Genomic DNA, 12,869 nt, shown 5'->3' with positions numbered 1-12,869 from the left:
GAGAAGTAACTGTTCTAAGTAAAATTTTGTTATGTCAACGAGATTTATAGAAATAATAAGTTACAGCTACAAAGAAAACTCTTGCATATAAGATAAAAAGGCATACTGCACAATATGTAACATGCCTGCAGTTATTCACTGACAGAAAGAACAAGTGTATTATTCTTCAGTTATATGACAGACATGACTTAATAAAATTTTTCTGTCATATAGTTGTATGCACAGTGTAGTACATCTTTGGTCACAAGACCTTTAATTGATTAACACCATTTCTTTTAAATTAAGAGCAAGCTGAGCTTTTAAAGAAAGAATAATATGTACATATGATAATGTAGTGAGAGCTATATTTATAGAAAAGTTTTTATATACATTCAAAATATTGACACTTAAGATACAAAGTACAGCTTTCATTTATTTATTTATTTATATTTTGTGACTGGGGAAGTTTGTTTGTCTTTTCCTCACTAGTGCACTGACAGATGACAAAAGTGGGATTTCACATAAATGAGGCTACAAAAATTTTCATCTGAGGCTTGAAAGTGTTCTAACAAGGACTTTAATTAAGTTATTCAGTTATTAAGAGCTAATATTTATTGATTAAGAGAATTATTTCTCATGTTCTTTAGAAGCATGACAGGTTTAAATATTCATATGTTTTACAAGGCGTGATGTTAGTAATTACTTTCATAGTATTAAAAACAGCTGAAAAACGGTCAGGACTGAAAACAGGCGATTGTTCCAAATATTAGTTTGAGTATTTACAGATATACCTGAATAATGCACCATCTTGTTTTCAATGGGAAGTATTTTACAACCTGTATTTTTCATGGTTACACACTTCTCACATTCATCGAACATTGTTCATGAGTATAGTTTGTGATTCATATTTCTTATTTTTTTTTCAAAATTCTAATAGAAATCTTTTATGAGCACAGCTCATTTTTAAATGATTTATATAACAAAGCATTCTATTCAACAAGGAAATTATTTTTTATACAACAAGTAAAAGCAGTGCATGGCACTCATGGTTAATAGAGTACTGAGATTCATGTTTAATCTTGTTTGGTTTTATGTCATGTTATTAGTAAAAATGACTACTGAGAATATGTTGGAAGTACATATACAATTAATTGGTGAAAGGTTTTCTTATGTAGAGAGAGCCATTTGTTTGAAATTCATAGGCACAGAAATAGTTTTGTTTGTGTTCTGTAAAACAGACAACAAATATTAATAGTCTTTATAATTTGGTGCTCCCCCTTCCACCTCTGTTTTCCTTATTATTTATTTTTTATTTTGTCAGGCAGCTTTCATACTCAGGCAAAAACTTGCATTGTTATCAGTAATCATATGTTTTGCAGTAGTCTTCCTTAAGCTATGCAAGTTATGTTATTAGTTTATGTTTAAAGTCCAACTTTTAATATTTCAATTGTTTTAGTATCAAAGCATGTTTACTGTTGCACAACACAAAGCATAAAAAGAATTTCTAACCTGGTGCCATTCCACACCAAAAGCATCACTCACCACAAAGATTTCAAAAAATCTCATCAACTTCTGCATCTAAAAGGAACTTTCCCTTAAACATTTTCATCTGTTGACAAGTATCTAAACTCTTCTAATCTTTGACATAATCAAATAAATGATCTGTACACGAATAAAGATTTATACACATTTTTTGCTAAATTGTTATTATCTACCCTCTGTTTTGATACATACCCTCACACAACTTTCATATATACTTGTAGCTTGCATGAGACATTTAAAATTCCAGAGGTTGTTACAGCCAACAATGCCTGCTTGACCTCCCCCCCCCCCCCCCCCCCCCCAACTTCATCTTTTTCTTTTTGATTTTATGTTTACTGTCTTAAAGTAATTCAAATTTTTTATAACTAGATATGTACGCAAATAATAGATATCCGATGATTTTCATAACAAAAACATCGGTATAATCTGATATTAAATAGTTGGTGAATGGCTATTTAAGGCATATAATACTCATGGGTAAGAAGTTAGTTCATTTTTCTAGTCTATAGATCTGTGTTCTTGTACCGTTTCATGGTTATTTTGACAGGGCTTTACCATGCAGTATCATACTTGCACAACTTTCGTTCAGTGACATTGCATAGTCCAAATAACCTGGATTTTGGATACACCTGTCAAAATGCATTGGGATGTGGGTTTTCTGTTACCTCAAAGGGACATCTGGATCCCAAAAAACTTCTTTCTTTCAGCAGTCATTATTTTTGACATTTCCCAACATTTCACTAATACAAAGTCCCCCAGTTAAAGTTTTGAAAACTTGGCTTTTGCATCATGCTTTCTTTTTCTTATTTCTCCTTGTTTTTTATTGTATTCCTAACACTGACTTCCCTTTCCTGTGGTGACACAATTCTACAAGCTAGATATTCTACATTTTCTGTAAAGAAACTTAACTGGTCATCTACCATATATGACTTTGAAGGGCGAGAATCCAGTTTACGTATGTCGCAGACTTTTCATCATATCTTCAAAATTCTTCACACATTTTATCCAATCTACATGGCTTCTTTATGGTAGGTTCTACAAAGCCTTTCAGTTTGCCTCATGTATCTTTCAGATGGATGGCTGTACAAATGATAGACTGACATTAAGATGTGTCTAATTTTGATAATGTCAATGAAATCCTTCCAAGTTTGAGATGTGAACTGTGACCCATTATCTGAGAGGATAGCTTTTGGTTTCCCAACTTCTTTGAAATAATCACTGGTAAATTTTTAATCAGCTGTTTACTGGTTGCTTTTTTTAAATGGGTGTGGTCTGATTAGTTTTGACAAAATATCTACAATTAAAATAATATAACAATAGTCCCTTTTTGTTTCTGACAAAGGTCCATATATGTTGACTGCAGTAAGATCTAGGTTTTTATCTGGAAATATGTTCTGTACACATTTTCACTCATCGCCTCTGATTCCATGTAATGCCCAATGCAGCTGACATCAGTAATCCCTTCCCTTTCCCTTCTTTTCTCCCCACTTCCATCTTCAATTTACCTATACTATCGATAGGCTTATTGATGAAGTGTTGGTCAAAATGCACTTCATCTTTTTGTTCACTGAATGTAATGGAAGAGCTGTTCTCATACCAATGGCAATGACGTCACAGCAATTTTATGGATGGGAATTGTAGCATTACTCTGTGATTTGTGTTGTGTATTTTAGTAATTGCATATTTCATGCTTCTTCAATTTTGTGAAGATATTTGCACACAAAAACAAGGATGGTCGTGCTAACAAATTGAATAAATCATAATTACATTATTACTCTTTAATGAGTTGCTGGAGACTGCAGGTCCATTACTGCAAAATTTTCAGAATGTATACCTGAACAGCATCTAAAAGTTTGTCTATGGATTTGGTTCACCCTGCATATCACATTATTGGCATAAGAGGGATTAGAGCGCACATCCAGAAATATACTCATTTCTTCTTTGCTCATTATGTGAATGGAAAATCACCAATATTCATGTGAAATATCTGCTTCATGTGCTGTACAGGAGATTTGGGATTATAGATGTACATGGTGATGCAGATGAATGTAACTGATTATAGGCTATCTTACACTTATACACTACTGATTGATCATTCATACACAGTAACACAGGTGTTTGCAAACAGATGTTCAGACTTTTAAAATACAGCAAAACCCTGAATACACCCCTATAAAAATCAAATGTAGTGAGGAATCACAATGGCATCTGGTATGGGGTGTCTGTAGGTGGGGGTGCAACTACGGCATCCGTGGTGGTGGCCATCTTGAAATCCACCATTTGGATTTGGGTTACAGATGTCAGATGGGAAGGGGGTCATATGCACATCATTTTGAACTGCCTCTTTTTCAGGAATACACATGTGAAATCTGTTTTAAGACATCTTTATTTGTGTAGTAATTATGACCTGTTTAAGTTAAGGGCACTTGTCAGTGTCGGCATTACACCGTATGCTCAATATGACATCCATTGTGCTGGACACACAATTGGAGGTTTTTTTTTCTCAGTATGCTGGCAAAGATGAGATACATTGTTGATTTTTACCTTACATGCAATTGGTTTCAGACGTCCTCACAGGCAGCATCTGCCAAGACACTCATGTTCAGAAAAAAACAGAACACCTTGAATGACTAAAGATGGAACATTCAAATTCACAGCACACGTACATTAGTATGTTCGTCAGAAATGATTGGCATTTCAGTCACCTCGGTTCAGCATGTGTCCTGTTTGCCTTGTAGGCACAGGGTCCGCCTTGAGCCCTGATAACTTGTTCAGTGTGTGATGACATCGACATATATAAACTGCAAATAGTGTCCTGTGGTATAGCCATCCATGCTGGATTCACCTGGTTCCAAAGATTATCTGAGGTGGTTGGCATTGGGTCACAGCACTGCACTTGTCATCTCACCGTATCCCACACATTTTTGATTAGCGACAAGTCTGGCGATCTGGCAGGCCAAGGTAAAAGGCAGATAACCACTCCCCTGTCTGGGGAAAACCAAAATGTGGCCGTAATTTTCAAACAAACAGAACCTGGATTCATTCAAAAACACTATCTGATACCATTCCTGTCCTCAGTGACATTGTTCCATACACCATTGCCATCTAGCATGTTTTATGCACATTCATCAAAGATAGGTGGAGAAGTGGACAACCCACATGTACCCCATGCTGTAATAAATTCCGATGGACTGCCACCCTTGATAGTGAACAATGTGTTATGCTGTGCCACTGTTGCACCAGAGCTGCAGAGGATGCAGATCTGTCCAGCAATGCCACTTGGATGAGGTGCCAAGCTTCTGGTGGTGGTCTGGATAATGTGACCTGACCCATCTTGTCGTGTTTTACATCCTTCCATGAACCATTTGGCACACACCTGTTGCACTGCCAGAACACTTTATTCCACATGAGCAACAATTTCCTAGATGGATGCATCACATCCCTTCATGTCAACAATGCACCCTGTTTTAGACTCACTGATTTAACAGTATGGTTCATGTATCTGTCTGTAAGGCATCCTGCACATCTGCTCAGGTCACACTGATCCACTACTTTCAGTTTATAGCAAAAACGAGAGCTGCAGGCACATTTTACCAGTAGGTGGTGTTGTACCCTGATATTGACGTTGACCTCAAATTGATGGGGTCAATATGGTTCAAATGCCAATAATTTCTGCAGAACATACTAATATACATGTCCTGTGAATACCAATGTCTTATCTCTAGTCATTCAAGTTGTTCTGTTTTTTCTGAACATGTGTGTATTTAGCTTCACCTGTGTGCTCTGATAGTTTAGTTTTTGAATTTTTTTTCGGGCTGAGATGTTTCTTAAAGCAAATGTTAAAGCCTCTACCAGTTGGCCCAATGTACTTCAGAGAACAGTCATTACAGGACACTGAATAAACCTCTGTGTTCTTAAGTGGTGTGCTAAGTGACTGTGCACTGCGTCTATATTTGGCACCTACATTCTCCAAGATAAGATAAACATGATTTATGTTATTCTTTTTTTAAATGTTTGCCATAGTAAAGAATGTGGTAGTAAGTCTTGTTGTTATTGTCCTGCCAAACTAGTGCAAGAAAATGTGATGTGGTTGATGGAAGAAACTGCCCTCCTCAATAATTCTTTATTAATATCGTGAAGAAAATTTATGTCATAATGATTAGCAGGTTCAGTACTTGGTACAACCTGGTACTCACAGTCAAAAGTGTGAGGGGTTATGGAGACTTTATGGAGCCAGTGGAGAAGTGAACAGGAGGCAGATTTTTTTATATTTCATGGGATGATTTGAAGAATGGTGAAGCATGGTAAACATCAAAAATAAAATCAATGTAGGGTAGTGTGCTATCAACAATGTGTTCTACTGAAAATTGAATACTGGATTGTTGCAAATTCAAGTGGTCATCTAAGGAACTGTAAAATAAATTGGGATCTTTGTGTATTAAGAGGAGGTCATCAACATAGCAAAACCAACCAGGTATTTCTACACCATAAGATGGGTGATGTTGCACAAACGTTCAAACTTATACAGAAAAATATTTGCCAGCCACAGTAAGACAATGCAGAAATCATTGCTGGTCCCTATTTTTGAATAAAAAAAGAATCACCAAACTTGAAATAATTGTAATCAAGAATAGTTCCTAACACCTTCAGCATTTCATCAATTTCATCCAGTGGACAATTACTAAGGGTATGCAGAATTTCAGTAATAATATTCTGGACTTGGTCCTTAGATATATTGGTATACATATTTTAATGTCTAAAGTTGCGATGTTGGTTGGTTGGTTTAAAAGAGGAAGGGAAGGGACCAAACTGTGAGGTCATTGGTCCCTTGTTCCCAGTAAAATAATTACACAACAGAAAGAAAAAAAAGAAAGGAGATGTACAGCACAATAACAAGAGAAAGGAAGAACCAGAAGAACAACAGAAGGACAACCAATACTACTATGGACAAAAACAGGAAAAGAAAACCATAGAGAGAAGCCGGCTGGGATGGTCTCGCGGTTCTAGGCGCGCAGTCCGGAACCACGCGACTGCTACAGTCGCAGGTTTGAATCCTGCCTCGGGCATGGATGTGTGTGACGTTAGTTAGGTTTAAGTAGTTCTAAGTTCTAGGGGACTGATGACCACAGCTGTTAAGTCCCATAGTGCTCAGAGCCATAGAGAGAAGCAAGAAATGGGTAGAAGGGGTAAAACCAAGAGAGCAGATGACTGTGGCTGGCTGACCATGAGGATAAAAAGGAAAAGCCAGCCACTCTGTGACACATTAAAACATCCACCCTAAAAGCATTAGAGTGGAGAACACAAAGGAACAAAAGACATGCGCTAAAACTTATATAGAATGATAAAACCCACCATCGCATATAAAATGTAAAACCAAATTAGCTCATGAGGCACTGTCAGCTAAAATTAATGGAAATGAGTCAGGTAACTGAAGATTCTGGCACAGGGCAGCCAAAGAAGGACAGCTCACCAAGATATGGGCCACTGTCAGCTGGATGCTGCACCGACACTGAGGTGGGTCATCACGACACAGGAGGTAGCCATGTGTCACCCAAGCGTGGCCAATGCGGAGCCGGCACAGAACCACAGAGTCCCTGTGAGAGGCCTACATGGAGGACTGCCACACATTCGTAGTCTCCTTAATGGCACGCAATTTGCTATGCGTGTTGAGGTTATACCATTTCGTCTCCCAAGGCCGCAATACCTTGTGGCGCAGTACTGAAGGCAGGTCAGTCGCAGAGAAGCAGTTCTCCATAAGTGGTTTCCATGTAGCCTGTTGGCATGTTCATTGCCTGGGATTCTGATATGACCTGGGGTCCAAACAAACACCACTGAACGACCGAACCATTCCAGGGCATAGATATACCCCTGGATGGTCGCTATCAAAGGACGACAAGAGTAGCACTGGTCGAGAGCTTGTAGGCTGCTCAAGTAGTCAGTACACAGAAGAAACGCTTCCCCAGGGCATAAACGGATATGCTCAAGAGCACAAGATATAGCCACCAGCTTGGCAATGAAAACATTGCAGCCACTGGGCAAGGAATGCTGTTCAACGTGTCCTCCATGGACATATGCGAAGCCAACATGAGCATCAGCCATTGAGCTGTTGGTGTAAATTACTTTGTGGCCTCGGTACTTGTCAAGAATTGAGAGGAAGTGGCAGTGGAGAGCTGCAGAATTAGCTGAGTCCTTAGGGCCATGTGAAACGTCCAGGTAAAGCTACGGCCTAGGTGTACACCATGGAGGTGTACGTGAATGGGCCTCAAGTATAGGTGGTAAAGGCAAGGACTCCAGTTCAGAAAGAAGGGATCAGGCATGAACTGCAATTGGAAGCACTGACCTGGGCCGCCGATGTGGGAGATGAACCGCTATGGGTGGAAAAAGGAGACGGTGATTCGGAAGTGCAGGAGAACTACAAACGTGTGCTACATAACTGATCAGCAGTTGTGCACGTCTAATCTGCAATGGAGGCACTCTGGCTTCCACAAGGACGCTCGTCACCGGACTCGTCCTAAAAGCTCCTGTCATTAGGTGAACGCCACAGTGGTGCACTGGGTCAAGTAAACACAATGCTGAGGGAGCCGCCGAACTATAAACCAGACTCCCATAGTCAAGGTGGGATTGAACAAGGGCTTTGTAGAGCTTCAACAGATTAGAGCAATCTGCATCCCAGTTGGTGTTGCTCAGGCAGCAGAGGGTATTGAGATGCTGCCAGCACTTCCGCTTAAGCTGATGAAGGTGAGGAAGCCAAGTCAACTGGGCATTGAAAACCAGTCCTAAGAATCGATATGTCTCCATTACAGTGAGTGGATCATCATTAAGGTAAAGTTCTGGTTCTGGATGAACAGTACGACACTGACAGAGGTGCATAACACACGACTTTGCAACCGAAAACTGGAAACCGTGGGTTAGAGCCCATGACTGCATCTTGTGGATGGCTCTCTGTAGGTGCTGCTCAGCCCCACCAGTTGTGGTGGAGCAGTATGAAATGCAGAAGTTGTCTGAATACAGAGAAGGTGAGACGGACAGCCCTACAGCTGCTTGTAGACCATTAATGGAGAATGGGGGGAACTATGGGAAGCACCACCTTGGACATGGAAAGTACGAAACGACAGGAAATTCTGGATAAAAATCGGGATTGGGCCTCGGAGACCCCACTTGTATAATGTGGCAAGGATATGATGTCGCTAGGTCGTGTCATACGCTTCTCGTAAATCAAAAAAGACAGCAACCAGGTGTTGGCATCTGGAAAAGGCTGTTCGGATGGCAATCTGTAGGGACACAAGATTATCAGTGGTAGAGCGACCCTGGCGGAAGCCGCCCTGACATAGAGCCAGTAGGCCACATGACTCCAGAACCCAAACCAACCGCCGACACACCATACGTTCCAGCAGCTTACAAAGAACATTGGTGAGGCTGATGGGCCGATAGCTAGCCACACCAAGTGGGTTTTTACCGGGTTTGAACACCAGAATAATGGTGCTCTCCTTCCTTTGCGATGGAAAGACGTCATCACACCAGATCGAGTTGAAGATGACGAGGAGATGTCGCTTGTAGTCAGATGAGAGATGTTTAATCATCTGACTGTGAATCCGATCTGGTCCAGGAGCTGTGTCGGGGAAATGTGCAAGGGCACGAGGAGCTCCCACTCTGTAAATGAGGCGTTATAGGATTCACTATGGCGTGTAGTAAACGAGAGGACTTTCCCTTCCAGCCACTGTTTGAGAGTGTAAAAGGCTGGGGGGTAATTCTCTGATGCATAGGCTCGAGCATAGTGCTTAGCAAAGTGTTCGGCAATCGCGTTTGCGTCGGTAGATAACACGCCATTTATGTTAACACTGGGAACACCTGGTGGGGTCTGGTACCCGAAAACACATTTGATCTTTGCCCAGACTTGGAAAGGTGACGTATGGCGCCCAATGTTCGAGACATATCTCTCCCAACACTCATGCAGTAAATTTTTTGCTGAGAACTTCCAGTCTTTTAGTTCAAGCTGAGATGCTGTGAAGACTATTCACAACTTCAGCATATGTTGCTGACCTGCTGCTGCTGCTCACATGGTCAGGTTTGCTGATCGGTGATGCTTAGGGTGGACTTCATTCACCATCCCTGGCCAACGAGGATGTGAGGGAGAATCAAATGGCACAATGGATGTGGGCAGCTGGCAACTGAAGCATGATGGCTTCCCTCTCCCACCCACCAGCCTCTGATCTGTTAACACTGCCCTCTCCCGCACCCCATACCATCCTTGTGGTCACCTTTCCAAGCAGTTGGCTGCTTTCCTAAGTGCCTGAATTTTATACCCTTTTATCATGAATAACAGTCTCTGGGTTTCTCTATAAAGTTCTGGTGGTTATTTCAAAGGACCCTATTGGTCCATGTACTCTTCTCTAAAACTGCTCCTGCTGTCCTGCACAGGGCACTGGTGCAGCCAACAGCAGTACACAACAGGAATGATGACCTTTGAATGTGCATTGAAGTCATTAATTCATCATCTCAATGGTGACCTACCTGTCCTTCCTGCTAACAATCAAAAAACCTTCATTGTCTGCGACTGAACTTGACGTCTTCATACCTGCACATTTTCTTCTTGGACTGTCATAAATAAGAGGTGCTGGTCAGTTGTACTCATAAAATACTACAGAGATTTCATGACATCTGATGTCTTGTATACGAACTATTTCAACAGTGTGATTCTATAGTGGATACTGGACAAATAGGCAAAAGGCGAACAGATCTGGAGCTGCATATGGGACTTTCTTTTTTGGAAAGTGTTGGGTCCCTACCATTTCTCATGGTAGTATGACTTTGTAACCTTTAGACATGAACTATTATTATGTTATGACTATCTAGCTTCTCTATTAATTTTCTTCCAGGTGCTCTTGGCTTCATTGAATGATGATGAAATGAGGTTCACACAAATAGTTTTTTGCAAATGTTAATGTCTTGTTGAATGTCTTTCCTATGTTTTACAATATTCATTGAAATAATCCAACCAGTACAGGTTTTTGTTAATGTTATGAAAATGTTTCAGCTTTTTACAGAATGCTAAGACCCTCGATTAACCATGGCACATGTCATCATTATTTCTTCCCAATACTCTATAAACTATTCTGTAAGCACCCTACCATAACTCTCAACAGATACACTGTTGGCCATTAACTTGCAACACCAAGAAGACAGAATGCAATAAACTTCAAACTGGCATGAAGTGTCATACATGTTTTGCATAGGGCCTATATTAATTTTTGGCATTTCAGTGCAACGGCCCATTTGGGCTGGAGTAATTCCTTCTACATTCTGTACATAACAAAAGATCATGCTGCACGTTTCCCATACTGCTATCACATTTCCTTGTTACTTGTTTGTGAGAAGATTGTGCTATAGCTTGTGTAAGAAGGAGAAACACCTATCAGGACATGTCTGAATTCGACAGTAGCCCAATTGTCACATATTAAGAATTGAGACTGCACTTTATCATTCTGTGATACTGCAGCTCACATTCATCAGGATCCCACAAATGGCAGGTCAGTATGGAATCAATAGGTTCAGAAGAGCCGTATTAAGTGCATAAAGATCGTAACAGCCCCACAAGACTAGTGCCCGAGAGCTCAGACACATTGTTTACTTGACTGTGGAGAATCATACCACCACATCACATACCTTGCAGTGGGTTATGGGCTTGTTTGAACCAAGACAACACAATGACATTTGAAGCACCACGGACAGTCATTATGGCAATCATAGTTGTCACTTCCCTCGATATGTAGCACGGAGAGGAGCCCGAACAGTGATGCACCTAGTGACAACTTTGAGTACAGGAGTGGACACTGTGTCTTGCCAGATGAGTGTGGAGGTGCTGCCAGATAGCATTCATCATCATTATATGGTCCCAGTACCAGTCATGACAGCACAGGTACTATTACATAAGCACAACACTATTACCACTGGTTCACATTGAAAACATCTGACTATGGGATGCCAAGAGACTCGCATGCCACCACTCACCAGTCACTACCAGTGATCAACTCTGGCATAGTGTTAAAAAAGCATGGACTGACACTACCTCAAAAACCACAAGAAAACATCAAATTTGGAATCGAACACTTCCCTTGACCTCACATGTCAACAACAACACACAAAACCAACTCACCAATACCAGCAACACAACCCCCCCCCCTCCCCACACACATGATCCACAAATCATCTAACCAGATAAAAACATGAAAAAAATGACAACTCACCACATGAAAGGGCTGGTGCTGCCTACTAGATCAGTCTCTCTCTCTCTCTCTCTCTCTCTCTCTCTCTCTCTCTCTCTCTCTCCCCCTCCTCACCAACCCCCCCCCCCCTCCACAAAAAACCTCACTAACCCACAACCTGGGCCTGTACAACTTCCTAACAGCCCTTAAGAAAACCCTAAAAATACAATACCCCTCAGGGACACTCTTCCACCAACAGGACTCACCTAAATGAGCCTGAAGGTTGGAAGAGCGCTTCTTCCCCCTCCCTATAACATATTTAACAGCCCCCCCCCCCCCCAAACCCCTCTACAGTATTTGTACAGGCCCCACTCTCATAATCCTTGAACTCTACATTGTGATTGACAACTAAATGATTGTAGCCCTCCTGACCCAACCCACTATAAGAAGCAAACCCATCAGAAACTCCATTACTCCCCTGTTCTACATAATCCTGAATCAACACCACTAACTCCCTCTTTGTATGATTTTCAACAGCCATAAACATAAATTCAGAAGACCGAGACCCCGATACCACAGCCCCCTACACCCATAGAGCAAACATAGGCTTACCCCTCCCATACTTCCTCCTACCAAACAGCGACTCATCAATCTCAACCATTACTCCAGGCCCACACAACTTACCCTTGTATTTAATGTATTCTGAACAAACTTGGCAACAAAAAGAATACCAATCAAGGGCAGTTCGCTCACTCACACCCACCTCATGCACGCAAAAACTGTGACAGGACTGATAACAAAAATGGTAACTCATCAACACAATTTCACGCATGCCCAATCTAGACTTCTCGAACCAGGTACCCCGGCGAGTGGAGCGCTAAATGTTGTCACGCCGGCACCTCCATATATAACCGTCCCTGGTCCAAGACACCGGGACTTTCGTTAACTTCATATACTCGCCACATGCAGTGCACTTCACCAGCTCAGCCAATAATCCAAACAGCTGCAGGAATTATATGAGTGACATATCAATGACCTTTCATCAGTAACATTACCAGATGCTAAGTTTGTTTTGTTTGCCAATGATACAAACATTGCAATAAATAGCAAATCAAGTGTAGTCTTAGAAAGATCAGCCAATAAAAT

This window comes from Schistocerca piceifrons, chromosome 2 (genome assembly GCF_021461385.2).
Source record: "Schistocerca piceifrons isolate TAMUIC-IGC-003096 chromosome 2, iqSchPice1.1, whole genome shotgun sequence".
In the NCBI taxonomy this organism is placed as follows: domain Eukaryota; kingdom Metazoa; phylum Arthropoda; class Insecta; order Orthoptera; family Acrididae; genus Schistocerca; species Schistocerca piceifrons.
The sequence above is the reverse complement of the archived record's forward strand: the minus strand, read 5'-3'. Positions refer to the sequence as shown.